Below are 15,772 nucleotides of genomic sequence, written 5' to 3'. Positions count from 1 at the left end.
AAACTTGATATTTAATCGAACCAATGGCGATATTAATACATAAAAAAGTGATATGCACCAATGGGTGCCTGTTAAGAGCAGACAGTTATACAGTTTCTATTTTATTAGTTATCTAATACTAATTACTTTTTTGTCAGTTAGTTAGTTAGCTTTCAGTTACTTCTAATCTTGTTTTAGTTGCTGTAACTCTTGTATATATTGTACAACTGTATTCATAATAAAACTTAAGCTCTTTCATGATGTCTTTCATCTTTTTCCTTTTCTCTCTTTTCTCTCTCTTTTTTTTTTTTTTTTTTTTTGTTTTTAGCCTTTTCTCACTGTTCTTTGTTGTTTTTCTACTCGAGCTTCAATGTCAAGGAGATTCAACTCTCCTAATATGGTATCAAAGCTGTGGCCTCCATTGGTGGCAAACATGGCGCACTCCGGTCCTGAAACAGCTGCACATGGTGGGTCAGCTGCTAACAATGTCAATGGTGGAAATTAGGTCAACAATCAAAATTGAAATCGATTGCTGATCACAACTTTCCTCTTTGGTAACATCAGGTTCTAGCTGCCATTCCTCGAAATCGATTGCTGAAATTCATCCAAAATGTTACTTCTCCTCCACAATTTCTCAATGATGCATATCAAACTAATGGCATGTTCAATCCTGCTTTTGTGGAAAGGGATGTCCAAGATCAGCTTCTCATTTCATGACTTCTCTAATCTATGATAGAAAGTATGCTAACAAGAATGGTACAAGGTGCAAGACAGCCATACAGATTTGGAATTCCTTTGAAAAATACTTCACTCTTTGAGTGTCATCTAAGATTCTGGAGTTTCCTACTAAACTCCAAAACCCTCAAAAAGGTTCTATGTCCTTGAATGAGTATTTGTTGAAGGTTAAACATAATGTGGATCTTCTAGCTAGTGTTGGAGAAACACTAAACGATCGTGATCATATCTCTGCTATCTTCAAAGGTCTCTCTAGTGAGCATGACATGTTCATAATCACTACTACAAATATTACATTTTGCGTCGGTTATGACATCAGAAAAATTACATAACTGACGCAAATGATCAGTGGTCCAATTTAGCGTTGGTTATGGGCAGACACAGGTTTAGCGTCGATTATAAGAGAATTAGCGTGAGTTGTGCACCGATGCAAACTTCCTAAATTAAAAAAAAAAAAAGACATATTAATAACGGGCTTTGGGCCCATTTAAGAAAACCCTAACCCTAACCATTTCTAACATTCTTTCTTTCTCTCTCAACCCTCATTCTCTCTCTTTAATTTTTAAGTCCCAAATCGCTCAGCTCAAATCAGAGCCAAGTCGCCCTCACACACAGTGAAAATCCCCAACAACTCGGACACATCGCTGCCACAACTGCTCGGAGGTAATTTCTTTGTCTCTCTGTTAGGCTAAAATTAGTCTAAGATTCGGGTCATATTTCAGTTAGTTTTCACTCTTTGTTTCTAGTTTTAGGGCTATATTACGCTTGATTCTTTTGTTTCAGGTCATCGGGCATTTAAAGAAAGTATGTACAAGAATTGAGAAAAAATGGTGAAAAAATCGAGAAGAAAAACCAAGATTGGTGTCGCTGCCTGTTCCCGTCGCGACGGGGAATTTGCCAGTCGCGACTGGAACTGGCAGAAAGTTTTCAAGAAATTCGAAGTTGAACTCCCGTCGCGACGGGGGCTTTGCCAGTCGCGACGGGGACCCTTATGACGGGATTTTTGGGCAGTTTCGTAATTTCACGAATTTTAAAGATGAAAATTGGTTTAAATAGTAAGGGTTCGTGAAAATTAGAGAGTATTCAGAATTGGAGCCCTAGAAACAAAGAAGGAGGCTAGAAGAGCGGCTTGTGGCGACCCGGATCAATTGCTTCAACTAGTTCTTTCTCTTCTCTTTAATTTTTCTATGCAATTTTCTGTTTCAATGTTAATTATGGATTTGATTATGGATGTTTTGAACTAAACTCCTATTTAGGGAGAATGATGAATGTTGTTTAAGTTTTTCCTAGTTAATGGATAATTGCCATTCCTCCATCTTGATTGTGAACACTACTCATATTTGTGTTTAATTTCCATGTGCAAGATTGATCACCTTTTACATGTTTTATGATTTCAGTTCGAAATCTGAAAAGTGAGAATTGAGAATGCTAAAATTGGATAGTCTAGGTTTTGATGTGAAACGAAAGTATTTACATAGCCTTTGTGACATTTAGATTATTGCTTAATGCTGATTTCATGTTAGTTTAATTAAGAGATTAATTAGAGAGCATGAGATTTAGAACCTAGAAGATCTGAAAAGAGCTAGGTTAATTCATAATCTGTCATTCACTTCAAGAGAAGGATAGTATTTAGACATTAACATTGGTAACTTAACAACAGGATTCGTCTCCCTATTTTCTTATCTTGATTAATCTTCCTTTGTTATTTTTAATTTTCTGAATTGTCTTATTTAATTCATAAAAGTATTCTTTTACCAGATAGAATCAATAGTATAATTTAGTAGTAATTAGTCCAATTCCCTATGGTTCGACCTCACCTGTGTGAGTTTTCTACTTGATTGCGTATACTTGCGTAGTGTTTATAAATTATAGCAACAAGTTTTTGGCGCCGTTGCCGGGGAATTGTATAAAGATTAATATTACACAAAATTATACTAACTTCTACTTTGGTTTATTTCTCTTGCTGAATTTCTAACCCGTCTCTTGCAAAGCTACTTTTATCTATTTCAGGTATCTTGAGTGCATGCGCCACCAAGGGCAAGCAGTTGTATTACCCGTCGACCCTGAAATCGAGAAAACTTGTAGGAGAAACAGGAGGAACAAAAGGCAAGAGAGAGTTTCAGCACCTGCTGAAACACTAGAAATCATGGCTGACAACGCTAATGTTGTGAATAATGCTGCAAACAACGGTAATAATGGTGGTGCCGTGGAAGACCAAGCTAATGGCCGTAGCTTGAGAGATTACATTCTCCCTACTCTGACGGGAGTGCAGTCATGTATCAGGCCACCGGCAGTGGATGCGAATAACTTTGAGATCAAACCTGCCATACTTCAAATGGTGCGCCTTCGATTCGGTTTGGTGGCCTCCCTTCTGAAGATCCTAATCTGCATCTCTCGAACTTCATGGAACTTTGTGAGACTTTTAAAGTCAATGGAGTTAGTGATGATGCCATTCGTTTGAGACTGTTTCCATTCTCACTTAGAGAAAGAGCCAAGAGCTGGTTAATCTCCTTGCCACCGAATTCCATAGCAACATGGACAGACTTAGCAACTAAATTTTTGTCTAAGTTCTTTCCCCCAGCAAAGTCTGCTAAGCTGCGAGGAGAGATCAACAATTTCTGTCAACAAGAGAATGAGTCTCTCTATGAGTCTTGGGAGAGGTTCAAGGACTTAATCAGAAAGTGTCCTCATCATGGTATTGAGAAGTGGATGCTGGTTCATAATTTCTATAACGGGTTGGTTGGTAACACTAGAACCCTGATAGATGCAGCAGCTGGTGGAGCCTTTATGAGAAAGAGTGCTAATGAGGCTTATGATCTATTGGAGGAGATGGCTCTAAACAATCAGCAGTGGCCAACTGAAAGGAGTCAAACTAAGAAGGTAGCTGGTGTGCTAGAGGTGGATGCCATTACAAAGCTGACAGCTCAGGTTGAGGCCCTAACAAAGCTGATCGCAGTGCAAGCCAAACAAGCTCAAGTGGTTTGTGAGATATGTGGAGGTCCCCATCACTCTTCTGAGTGTCAGGCAGATGTGGATGATTTGCCAATGGATCAAGCAAAAGCCATTGGAAACTATTCCCAAAACAATAATTATTGGCACAACCAACAGGGGTTCTACCAGCAGAGAAACCAGCCCCAACAAAACCAACAACAGCTGCGACAACAAAGTTCTAGTGGAGGCTCCACTATCCAATCTGATTTATTGCTCCAATTCATGATGGAAACTAGAGCCTCTATTAAAACTCTAGAAATTCAAATGGAACAATTGGCTACTCAATTGGAAAAACAAGCTCAAGGAAATTCGCCTAGCACTAATGATGCAAAAGGAAAAGAGCAATGTAAAGCAATTTCCTTAAGGAGTGGAAAGAAATATGATGGGCCTGAGATGATACAACCAGTGGATGAAGAGATTAAAGTTCAAACAACACCAACTCAAGCATCATCAGATAAGAAGATTACTGATAGTCCAGCACCACCACAGCAGTCTCCACCAATCAGTATTGATCATCATGTGAAAATACCCTATTCTCAGAGACTCCGAAAGACCAATCTAGACAAGCAGTTCACAAAATTTCTAGAGGTCTTTAAAAGACTACACATCAAAATTCCTTTTGCTGAAGCCTTGGAACAAATGCCCCGTTATGTGAAGTTCATGAAGGAGATATTGTCTAAGAAGAGAAAATTGGAGGACTATGAAACAGTGGCATTAACTGAGGAGTGTAGCGCCATTTTGCAAAAGAAACTACCGCCCAAGCTTAAAGATCCGGGTAGTTTCAATATTCCATGCTCTATAGGGGGTTCGGTGGAAACTAAAGCTCTATGTGATTTGGGAGCAAGCATTAATCTAATGCCCTTGTCTGTCTTTAAAAGGCTAGGATTGGGAAAAGCAAAGCCCACAACAGTGACTTTACAACTAGCGGATCGTTCTTTGACTCATCCTCGTGGGATAATTGAAGATGTACTGGTGAAGGTTGGTAAGTTTATCTTCCCTGTTGATTTCCTAATTCTTGATATGGAGGAAGATTCAACTATTCCCATTATTTTGGGAAGACCATTCTTAGCCACAGGCCGAGCATTAATAGATGTTCAAAAGGGAGAGTTAAAGTTGAGAGTGCAAGATGAAGAGGTCAATTTTAATGTTTTTGCCCCGACCGACATTCCTACCTGTTTCAAGATTGAGATGGTGAAGGGTTCTTTTGTTAAAGCTGATAAGAAGAAAGCAAAGCCTAAAGAGCGACTTCGAACGATTCGACGTCATTGGAAAAGATTGATGTGTGGTAGTTCTGAAGGTGAGCTTACTCTTGTGCGAAACTCTGAAATCAACACGATTGGTGGTAAATTTTCTTCATTTAGTACGAGGGCTCTTTTGGATGAAAAGGGTCCGCCCAACCCCTTCTGATGGGGGTTCAGGTAAGTCCTCCTCACCTTGAGTATAATAGCACATTGGGGACAATGTCATATTTAGTTTGGGGGGAGAGACTTAAAATTTTTAAATTCTGCACTTTAATTTCTGCATTTTAATTATCTGTTTTAGTTTTTTTTTGTTTTAGTTAACGAATGGCAATAAGCTTGACGATAGTTGTATACTGCTGATTAGTGTGATGTGATCTGAAATTGTAAAATAACTGTGTGCTTGATTATGTTAACTCTTTGGATTAGTTTGGATGCTTAGAAACCTGTGTTTATCTGCAAATATTCAATCTGTGAAAATTGTTATAATTGTTTTACTATGGTTTGTGGTAAGATTGACAGGATAGTTTAGAACTTGCATGTTTATTCTTTTGAGACGAAATCCTTGATAGTGTTCAATTGGAATATGATTTAGGCATTTGTTGGATAGTTTGAGCCTTTCAAGCCTACCGTAATAAGATGTATCCCTAGTTAACCTTTTGAGCCTGAACCTGTTATGTTTTTCACCCATCGATTTGAAAAATTGTAACCACACTATTAATTTTTCTTCACCATGTTATCCATGATATCATAAGCTACATAATTAGTTTGGGGGAGGAGAAACATTTAGTGTGAGGAAATAGTGAGAGGGAGAAAAAAACTTGTAAGATTGAGAAGAGGAAAATTGTGTAATTCAATGTCACTGAAAAAAAAAAATGAAATATGAAAAAAAAAACACAATAAAAAGTAAAAATATGTGTGAAAAAAAAAAGAAAAAATTTCAGTGATGTTGAAAAATAATAGAGATGTCTTTATCAATCTTGGTAAATTCAGGGAATATTATGAGATCAGGTAAATTCTGTTTGTGTGCTTATGATATCTTTAGCCGAAATTGTCTTTTGCCTATCCCTGAATATCTGAGCCATATTACCTAAAGCCTTGAAAAGACCTAACGATTCCAAAGAATACTGTCAACATTAGTGGAGAAAGGTAAGCATGCAAGCTTATGAGTTATCGGGCTGTGGAACTGTTGGAAAGAGTAAAACTTTTATAACAATGTTTCACATTTGAATAAATTTTTGCAGTTGTACATAGTGTTATAAACTGAGCATCTAAATTAATTGTTAGAGTTGGTAGAATTGAAATTCTAGTTTGCGCAATGGAAGAGAACAACACATGAGGCAGTAGTATTGTGATTATCTGATAGCGTAGTTAGTAGATTAGTAGTTAGTAGATTAGTAGTTAGTAGTATTTATCTTACTCGAGGGCGAGTAAGAATCTAGTTTGGGGGAATTTGTTAGGCTAAAATTAGTCTAAGATTCGGGTCATATTTCGGTTAGTTTTCACTCTTTGTTTCTAGTTTTAGGGCTATATTACGCTTGATTCTTTTGTTTCAGGTCCTCGGGCATTTAAAGAAAGTATGTACAAGAATTGAGGAAAAATGGTGAAAGAATCGAGAAGAAAAACCAAGATTGGTGTCGCTGCCTGTTCCCGTCGCGACGGGGAATTCGCCAGTCGCGACGGGAACTGGCAGAAAGTTTTCAAGAAATTTGAAGTTGAATTCCCGTCGCGACGCGGGCTTTGCCAGTCGCGACGGGGACCCTTATGACGGGATTTTTGGGCAGTTTCGTAATTTCACGAATTTTAAAGATGAGAATTGGTTTAAATAGTAAGGGTTCGTGAAAATTAGAGAGTATTCAGAATTGGAGCCCTAGAAACAAAGAAGGAGGCTAGAAGAGCGGCTTGTGGCGACCCGGATCAATTGCTTCAATTAGTTCTTTCTCTTCTCTTTAATTTTTCTATGCTATTTTCTGTTTCAATGTTAATTATGGATTTGATTATGGATGTTTTGAACTAAACTCCTATTTAGGGAGAATGATGAATGTTGTTTAAGTTTTTCCTAGTTAATGGATAATTGCCATTCCTCCATCTTGATTGTGAACATTATTCATATTTGTGTTTAATTTCCATGTGCAAGATTGATCACCTTTTACATGTTTTATGATTTCAGTTCGAAATCTGAAAAGTGAGAATTGAGAATGCTAAAATTGGATAGTCTAGGTTTTGATGTGAAACGAAAGTATTTACATAGCCTTTGTGACATTTAGATTATTGCTTAATGCTGATTTCATGTTAGTTTAATTAAGAGATTAATTAGAGAGCATGAGATTTAGAACCTAGAAGATCTGAAAAGAGCTAGGTTAATTCATAATCTGTCATTCACTTCAAGAGAAGGATAGCATTTAGACATTAACATTGGTAACTTAACAACAGGATTCGTCTCCCTATTTTCTTATCTTGATTAATCTTCCTTTATTATTTTTAATTTTCTGAATTGTCTTATTTAATTCATAAAAGTATTCTTTTACCAGATAGAATCAATAGTATAATTTAGTAGTAATTAGTCCAATTCCCTGTGGTTCGACCTCACCTGTGTGAGTTTACTACTTGATTGCGTATATTTGCGTAGTGTTTATAAATTATAGCAGCCCTCTCTCACTCTTCTCCTTTGATGTCTCTCTCTTTCTCCTTCGACCTCTCTCTCTCTCTCTCTCTCTCTCTCTCTCTCTCTCTCTCTCTCTCTCTCTCTCTCTCTCTCTCTCTCTCTCTCTCTCTCTCTCTCTCTCTCTCTCTCTCTCTCTCTCTCTCTCTCTCTCTCTCTCTCTCTCTCTCTCTCTCTATGATCTCTCTCTTTTTCTCTCTAATTTTTTTTACTGGCGGTATAGGCGTGTGGTGGTGGTCCGATGGGATGGTGGTGGTTTGATGTGGTACTTTAAGTGATTCTATGGGTTGTGTGTTGGGTTTTATGCCCTAAATAAAACTCATTTCAATATAATCAGATTTACTTATTAATATAGATCAGAAATAACATTTAATGTTGCATGGTTCACATGATTTATTTCATGATTATATGTACATAATGTATAAATTCATCTGAAACCCTTTTCACATACTTGATCATGTTTATTGTGCTGTCAACACATTGGAAAGTAAACATGACTATGTGAATAAAGTTTCCTAGATTTATCAGACATAGGGTTTTACTGATATGATAATCTACAACAGAGTTTACTTGCATTTGGAGAAGTGCTATGTTCTTTCCAGAGCATTGGTTAAAGTAAAGCTCAGGTTGGATGCATGGAGTATGCATCGGAAGGGACCGATATTGAACTTTGACTTAGATTTATTAAACTTACCGTAATATCTATTCAATTCAATATCGCCTAGTTGATCCTAGATCAAATGATCTTAATCCTGATATGATTAGGCTCAATCTTGAAAGGCTATTCGTGTTCTTTGATTTGTTAGTTAAGCCTACTTTTAGGTCAGGGTGAAACGTACATTTTGAGAACACGGTAGTGCAATTGAGTGGGAGCGCTATCATAAACATGGAATCTATAGCTTTTATCTGGCGAATAGTAAGCAAAGGATGATCTCCTTCGAGCTTGACCAAACGAACATAAATGGTGGAGTACTCATTTCACATAAGCTGAAATATCATTTATACGGGGTCAAGTGTTTTAAGGAATAAATACATTGTAGGGTGTAACGGTAATTTAATCCCTTTACAGTGTAGATCATTCTTATAGAGGATCAGTGATCAAATTAGGATTATAACAATGGATAACTAATGATGTGTCTATATGGTGGAACATATAGAGCATTCTATATAACTGAGAGTGCAATTCTAAGTTCTATGCGTGGATTCAACGAAGAATTAATAAGTTAGTGAATTTTAGTGCTAAATTCTTGATCTACTTATTGGAAGCTCGGTTATATAGACCCATGGTCCCCGCACTAGTTGAGATAATATTGCTTGTAAGACTCATGTAATTGGTTTTGATTAATCAATTATAATTCTCAATTTAGACTATGTCTATTTGTGAATTTTCACTAAGTAAGGGCGAAATTGTAAAGAAAGAGTTTTAGGGGCATATTTGTTAATTATGATACTTTGTATGGTTCAATTAATAAATATGATAAATGACAATATTATTTAATAATTATTTATAGTTATTAAATAGTTAGAATTGACATTTAAATGGTTGAATTAGAAAATTGGCGTTTTTGAGAAAATCAGATGCAGAAAAGATAAAACTGCAAAATTGCAAAAAGTGAGGCCCAAATCCACCTTGCATGGCTGGCCACTTTTGTAGGGTTTTCCCTCTGATATTTTCATTATTTTAATGCCAAATAATTCAAACCTAACCCTAGTGGAATGCTATAAATAGATAGTGAAGGCTTCAGGAAAATTACACTTTTCTTCTGAGACTTCTGATTCAGAAAAAACTGAGCCTTCTCTCTCCCTATCTTTGGCCGAACCCACTCTCTCTTTCTTCTTCCTTAAATTTCGAAATTACCTTAGTGTATGAGTAGTGCCCACACACAGCAAGTGATACCTCAACCATAGTGAGGAAGATCGTGAAGAAAGACTTTCAGCAAGAAGGAGTTTCAGCATCAAAGATTCAGAGAAAGAGATCCAGGTTCAGATATTGATAATGCTCTGCTACAGAAAGGAATCAAGGGCTAGATATCTGAACGGAAGGAGTCATATTATTCTGCTGCACCCAATGTAAGGATATCTGGTGATGGGTTGTTGTGGTGGTTTGGTGAGGTGTGGTGGTGGTGGCGGTTCAGATCTTTTTAATAAATTGTAATGCACTGACGCCAAGAGTTCATAACTTCAGTTTATAACCGAAGCAAAAACTTTTTGGCGTCAGTGCATTACAATTTGCTTCAGTTATGAACTGAAGTTAAAAACTTTTGGCGTCGGTCCATGAATGAAGCAAAAATCTCAATATTTGCGTCTACAGTAATAATGCCGGTTGCACCAACCGAAGCAAATACTTTATGTGTCACTTAAAAATCGAAGCAAAAAGCCCTTTTTGTAATGGTGAATCTCCCCGAACACAAGTATTGAAGGTTACACAATTGCTAAAATTGAAGCCCTGTTACTTGCATCTGAATCATGAACGAGAAAACGAATCAAGAACATGAGATCAATGCTAATCTTGCCAAAACTAACTCTAATTATGTCTTTGATTAGGATATGAATCTTGAAGCTAATGTGGCTCAATTCAATTGTAGTGTGAGATATCCTATGCGAAATTGCAGTAATTTTAACACCTCTAGAGGAGGTCATGGTGGTAATAACTCTCGAGAAAATGGAGCTCAATTTTAGCAACCTAATTCCAACAATCGAGGAGTTCCTTCTACTGGAAGAGGAGGAAGATTTCTAGCTCCACCTACAAGAGTTCAGTTCCAACTCTATCATTGTCTTGGACACAGTGTTCTTCACAGCTATTACAGATTTGACAAGAGCTTCACTGGTGTTGGATCCAATTTTACTCAACAGACACAAGCTCAGACTAACACAGCTCATAACTCGACAAAATCAAGTACTCAAACTGGTATCCTGACTTTAGAGCTACAAATCACTATACTCCAGATGCTCAGAACCTGATGACTCGAACCAATTACAATGGGACAGACAATCTATATGTTTGAGATGGCACATGTTTGTCTATGGCACACATTGGTCAATCTTAGTTTCTGTTCAATACTAATCACCCTCTCATCTTGAATAATTTTCTTCATGTTCCAAAAATCACTAAAAACCTGCTTAGTGTCTCTAAGTTTGGCAGAGACAACAATGTCTACTTTATTTTTTACTCTGATGTTTGTCATGTTAAGGATCAAGTGATCACCCACAACACACTCCTGGCTGGTGTTCACAAGAATGGACTGTATTCTTTTGATGAATCACAAGTCCAATTTTAGTCTACCAAGTTGTCCCAAGTGTCAATCCCAACTCAAAAACTGAAGCCAAAACCAACCTGTTCCTGCTCAAGCCTATGTCTCTACCTCAAAAAATAAAGATAGTCATTCAATCAACAAATCTCAGTTCCAAATGTGGCATAATAGACTAGGTCATCCTAGTGAAAAAGTTGTAAAATCTTTCCTTAACTCTTGTAACATACCTATTGACAATAAAGGTCAATTTTCTCCTTGTAATGCTTGTTGTCTAGGAAAAATTCACAAGTTCCCTTTTCCCAAATCTTCTAATACTGTGTATAATGAACCCCTGCAACTTGTTGTCACTGATCTTTGGGGTCCATCTTACATAACATCCACTAATGGATACAAGTACTACATATATTTCCTAGATGCCTACACTAGGTTTACATGGATCTATTTGCTCAAAAATAAATTTGATGCCCTAAACACCTTTTAGCTTTTCAAGGCTGAGGCTGAGCTCCAATTAGGCAACAAAATCAAAGTATTACAAAGTGACTGGGGGTGAGTATAGATCTTTCACACCATATCTCAACCAACATGGCATAGTTCATAGACATCCATGTCCAACAACACATGAAAAAAATGGCCTAGCTGAAAGAAAACATAGGCACATAGTAGAAAATGGTCTAACACTTCTAGCACATGTTTCTATGCCCTTAAAAATTTTGAGATAGGGCATTTAAAACTGTTGTTTGTATCCATAACAGGCTTCCAACACTTGTCCTACAAAATAGGTTTCCAATAGAAGCCTTGTTCAATATTAAACCTGACCACTTTCAAAACCTTTGGATGTCATTGCTTTCCCAACATTAGGCCATATAATAAACACAAACTTCAATTCGATCCTCACCATGCACCTTTCTTGGATACAACATTAATCACAAAGGGTTTAAGTGCTTAAATTCATCTGGGAGAATCTACATATGCAGGGCTGTCATATTTGATTTAAAGAAGTTCTCCCAATGGTTATCTCAAATACACAAAGTGCTTTCTTGCCAAATCGTTTGATCACGGACAATGTCCTTGTTGCCTTTCAGTTGATCAATGCCATAAAAAAAACAGCAGGCCAAAAAGGAATTGCTTCTTTAAAACTGGATTTGAGCAAGCTTTCGATCGCATTGAATGGCATTTCATTGAAAACATCATGCAGAAAATGGGTTTAGATGATAGATGGATATCTCTTATTATGGGTTGCTTGACTACAAACAGCTTCTCATTTCTCTTTAATGGAGAGGTCACAGGCTCACTAATTCCTACTAGAGGTCTTCGACATGATTGCCCATTATCTCCATACTTATTTCTTATTTTCTCTAAAGGTTTATCAAGAATGTTACAGCTAGAATAGAATAATGGTCATCTAAGTGGGTTTAAACTTATTACTAGACATACTCCACCAATGTCCCATCTATTTTTTGCTAATGATAGTCTTCTCTTCTTTCAAATGAGAGTTCTTGTCTTACAATTTAGAGAGTCTTGGATATATGTTATGATAATTTCAACACGCAAGTGCACATATTGTAACAAGTAGTAAAGTCACAAAGAGTTAGGTTGATCCCACATAGATTGTAGTTAAGTACTTTAAAATTAAACTTTTACTTCTATTTGGTTGAATAAAAATTAAGAAAGAAAATTAAAATAAGAAAACTAGTAGAAGTAAAAAGCAAATAAATAAAAGAAATTAACAGTCACTACTACAATTTGGACTTTTAGTGATACTATTTAGTGACATGCACAAAAATGCGTGTCACTAAAAAGTTAGGAGTAATTTTTAGTGACATGCACAATGAGACTCTAAATATTTGGGTAAGTCTCATGTATTGTGCGTCACTAAAAGTATGAAGTGTCACTATAAAGTAAAATCCAAAATTATTTAATTTTTGTTAATTTAAAAAATATTGGTCTATAGTGACACGCTAGGCGTCACTGGGTATATATGTCCTCACTCATTTAGCGCGTCACTATATCATAATTTTAATTTTTTTTTAATAAAAAGTACAACTATTTTTTTTTAAAAAAAGTACAACTATTATAGTAAATAAAAAATAATTTAAAAATAATAAAAAGAGAGTTTATTTTTTAAAAAAAAACAAAACAGTAAAATAAAAAAAAAAAACTAAAATAAGGCAGTATTGCTGCCTCTCTCTCTTCAGTAAAAGAAAAACCCTAATATTATGCCGCTCATTCTCGCCTCACTTTCTCTCTCTCTCTCTCTCTCTCTCTCTCTCTCTCTCTCTCTCTCTCTCAGTCGACGCCTCACTCTCTCTCTCTCTCTCTTCGATTGAAGCCTCTCTCTCTCTTTCTCTCAGTCGACTACGCCTCTCTCTTTCTCTCAGATTCGAAGCCTGCCTCTCCCTTTCTTTCTCTCATCTCAATCGGAGCTACTGCTCCTCTTCTCCGACAACCAACAACAGTTCGAAGCCTTCCTCTTCTTTCTCTCAATCGAAGCCCGCCTCTCCCTCCTCAGTCCTCGAAGCCCCAATATCTCCTCTCAGTTCGACGTCTTGGTGCCCAGAACAAAGCCCCAATCTCGGCCTCTTCTCAGTGCAGCACCACACCAAGCTCCTGCTCAGGTAGATGGCGATGCTCCGGTGATTTGGGGCAGGCTTGTCAGCGTCAAACATGGGTTTGATCCATCTACTCTACCATCTTAATTCATTGAAGAAAGACTCGTACATATTATATATATGTATGATTATTTGATTTTTTTTCTCTCTGTTTCTCTCTCGTTTTTGCTGTGTAGGTGGACTGTGGGAATTTAGGGTTTTCGCCAGGATGGTGGTTTGGATTAATGGCCGAAGGTGGTGGTTCCAAATTTATGGTTGATTTGTTTTTAGTTTTTTAGGTTTTTTTTGGTTCTAAACATGTTCTGATTTGTTTAGATTTGCATTGACTCTAATTTATTTGTTTTTTTGGTTAAAATTAATGTCATGTACATTTTGATATGAAGTATAATGTTGATGTAAAGTATAATGTGTGTATTTTATAATTTTATTTAGTAGTTGAAATACTCTGTTAATTGCTCTTTAAAAAATAATATATTATTAATTTATTATATAAAATTTATATATTATTAATCATATAAAATTAGAATTACATATAAAAAATAATATATTATTAATTTATTAATAATATAAAATTAAATTAAAATAGAATAAAATTAAATAATATATATGTATATTGGTTTATTAATAATTTTATAACTTAAATTAAAATATATTAATTTATAATTGATAAATATATAGTTAATTAAATTGTATTATTAATATAATTATTTTTTATAAATTTATAATATATAATCTGAATTTTAAACAAATAATATTAATTTTTTTATTTATAAAAGCATATTAACATTAATAAAAAATTAAAAAAAAAAGAAAAAAAAGGATATAGTGACACTTCATGTGTGTGGCTATTACCTTTTTAGTCTGACAAAATTTGACTCTATACGCCTATAGTGAAGCGCAAAATGTGAATGTAAAAAGGTTCAGTAACACGTGTGAAGTGTCACTAAAAACTGTCTTTCCAGTCACCCTCATTAGTGACGCGCGTTGAAGTGTCACTAAATAGTTTTAGAGTTACTCAATGTGTGTCACTAAAACCCGTCTTTCTAGTAGTGAGTTAATAAAAACTAGGGCTTCGATTTCGATTGTTTCTATTGATTATGGCTTAATATAATTATCTTCCTATTATAAATTTCTATGCAATAGCAGGTTTACTAAGGTAATTTATAGTCTTCTCAGATATATAAATATTACATCCAAATTTTCTACTATCGTGATTAATTAAACGTGTAACATGCATTAAACATAGAAACCCTATAAGTTATCTAAACCGTACAGGTACTCTTGTTCTATATCGAAATTTAGCTCTATTTCACTATAGCATAATCGACACTCACTTCTCAGATTTCACATTGAAATCATAAAATAGTTAATTGATGGCCAGGCAATTAAAAGTAATTAAGTACGAATAAAATAGAATACTTAGAAATTGAGGGAATATAAATCATATTAAAACCATAAAACAATGTCAAACAACATCCATCTAAACCCTAATCAAGTGTTTAGCTACTCATGTTCATGGAAGCAAAATCACACATATTAACTTTAGAAAAGAGAAGAAAATAATGCTAAAAACCCTCTGACGAATGCTTTCAGTATTGACTTTCGTCTCTAAAATTCGAGCTCTATATTTCATTGTTCATCTCCCTGCGAATTGCTTCTCCAAATCAACTAAAATTCACTCCTTATATAGGCTTTGAAGGACTAAAAAGATAGAAATGCACATGCTGAAAATCCTATTCAGCATTGAATTGGGACACCACACTCGAGTCCACGTGAGAAACATGACATTTTTGTGCTGCAGAAGGGGGGCGGGCCGCGACACCACAATGGCTGGGCCGCGGCCCGTGTAGATTGTGGTGGTGGTCTTTAAATGGGCAGGTCACGACCCGTGTGGATGGTGGTGGTGGTCTTTAAATGGGCTAGTTACGACGCTCACTTTGCTGGGACGCGGCCTGTGTGCTCCAATACCCCCGTTTTCCACGCGAAATATCATTTCTGGGTAGGATTCTAATTTTTTTTCCACATTGATATTTTTATGCGATCTTTTATCTTTTTTCTGTTAATATTTTTCAAATCTTCATCTTTTTTAAATCTAGAAAAATAAAAGACAACAAGCGTAAAAATGCTCCAAACACGAGTAAAACTAAATTAAAATATACTAAACTTAATCTAAAATTAATAATAAAAATAACCTAACAAATTCCCCCAAACTAAGCTTTTATTCGCCCTCGAGTAAAACACTAAATAAACAATAAACAAGTCAATATCCCAAACATGAGTAATTTTCAAGTAGCTTCAATAACATGA

General features: G+C 35.8%; 1 non-coding gene across 1 annotated transcript; it reads right to left on the bottom strand.

The window, feature by feature from the left end:
* Positions 1 to 3,306: 3,306 nt before the first annotated feature.
* Positions 3,307 to 3,413, bottom strand: LOC115711766 (small nucleolar RNA R71). Its single transcript, XR_004010642.2, has one exon. It is a non-coding gene; the product is annotated as a small nucleolar RNA R71 (small nucleolar RNA).
* Between the last annotated feature and the right edge of the window lie 12,359 nt (positions 3,414 to 15,772).

The sequence above is a fragment of the Cannabis sativa genome, chromosome 3, assembly GCF_029168945.1.
Source record: "Cannabis sativa cultivar Pink pepper isolate KNU-18-1 chromosome 3, ASM2916894v1, whole genome shotgun sequence".
In the NCBI taxonomy this organism is placed as follows: domain Eukaryota; kingdom Viridiplantae; phylum Streptophyta; class Magnoliopsida; order Rosales; family Cannabaceae; genus Cannabis; species Cannabis sativa.
The sequence above is the reverse complement of the archived record's forward strand: the minus strand, read 5'-3'. Positions and strand labels throughout refer to the sequence as shown.